The sequence below is a fragment of the Giraffa tippelskirchi genome, chromosome 2 (assembly GCF_054371585.1).
Source record: "Giraffa tippelskirchi isolate mGirTip1 chromosome 2, T2T-mGirTip1v1.2.pri, whole genome shotgun sequence".
Classification (NCBI taxonomy): Eukaryota; Metazoa; Chordata; class Mammalia; order Artiodactyla; family Giraffidae; genus Giraffa; species Giraffa tippelskirchi.
Window position 1 is genome coordinate 45,996,082 of NC_137276.1, and position 1,654 is coordinate 45,997,735.

Genomic DNA, 1,654 nt, shown 5'->3' on the forward strand with positions numbered 1-1,654 from the left:
ATTGCTTCTTGGCCTTTTGGCTAAGATCAAGTGTAGCTAGAGCCTTCTAAACAATTTTATAAATTTTATTGAAGTATAGTTGATTTACACGTTGTTTAATTTCTGCTTACAGCAAAGTGACTCAATTAACAAAAATACCTTGTTTTTCATTTTCTCTTCCATTATTGTTCATCACAGGATATTGAATATAGTTCCCTATACTATACAGTAGGACCTTGTTTTTTATCCATCATATATATAATAGCTTTCATCTTCTAGTGCTGAATTCACTCCCTCACCCCGACTTGGCAACTATAAGACTTTTCTCTATATCTGTGAGTGTGTTTTATGTTCATTTGTGTTGTATTTTATATTGCACATAGAAGTGACATCATATGGTACTTGTCTTTTTTTTAATAACTTACTTCACTTAGTATGATGATAATCTCCATCCATGTTGCTGCATAGGGCATTATTTCATTATTTTTAATGGCTGAATAATATTCCATTGTTTATATATACCACATCTTCTTTATCTACTCATCTGTTGATGGACATTTAGGTTGTTTACATGCATTGATTTTTGAAATTAGTGCTGCTGTGTAAACAATTTTACCATCTAAGTCTTCTTTCTACTTTAAAGGGGAATGGTCTAGTAAGTCATAATTAAATGGAACTTGTTTAGAATTTTCTATGAAAAGTCTTATCATATTTTAAAAAAACATATGTTTATTCTTTTGAAAGTTGTTTTTTAGATTCTTTTAATTTTAACAATTGTTATTTGGAATCACTTAGTATTATTTTATAAAATTATATGATGAGATGCAAAGTTGATGCATTTTGATATGCTAATTTCCCCCTCACTCTTTACATTACTCCATGACACTTACTTTATTTAAGCAATATCTTGATTGTTCTATGCTTACCTTCTCAAAAAAAGGAGGACACAGCAAAATATGGAAATCAACAAAGTCAATGCTATGCTGTTGAGTTGCTAAAGCTCCAGCCTTGAAGGATTCAGGACATAAACAATAGATTTAGAAATAAAGTGGATGAAGAGGCAAGAGGTCTCATTTCCAGGTCAAATAAAAATTCTTTGGAAAAAAGGAAATCATAAACGTGGGTGGAAAACACAAAACTGTGTCTCTATATTCTGACTTGACCCCAGCCTTGGGTCAGTTTGTATATGATGAAGTTAAAGGGCAGCAGGACATTCCAGAGCAGAGGAGATCTATGCCTTCCCTGGGAAAGCAACGCTCTGCCTTTTTTGAGGGAAACTAATTGCACAGGGGCAGAAGCGAGGCGGCTGCGACAGTATGAAAAGGCAAAAGGATAGGACACTGAAAGATGAACTCCCCAGGTCAGTAGGTGCCCAATATGCTAATGGAGATCAGTGGAGAAATAACTCCAGAAAGAATGATGGGATGGAGCCAAAGCAAAAACGATACCCAACTGTGGATGTGACTGGTGATAGACGCAAAGTCTGATGCTGTAAAGAGCAATATTGCATAGGAACCTGGAATGTTAGGTCCATGAATCAAGGCAAACTGGAAGTGGTCAAACAGGAGATGGCAAGAGTGAATGTCGACATTCTAGGAATCAGCGAACTAAGATGGACTGGAATGGGTGAATTTAACTCAGATGACCATTATATCTACTACTGTGGGCAAGAATC

At 35.3% G+C, this 1,654-nt stretch overlaps 1 pseudogene; it reads left to right on the plus strand.

Moving 5' to 3' along the window:
- LOC145540088 (U2 spliceosomal RNA) lies at positions 1 to 126 on the plus strand (annotated as a pseudogene).
- The last annotated feature ends 1,528 nt before the right edge of the window (positions 127 to 1,654 follow it).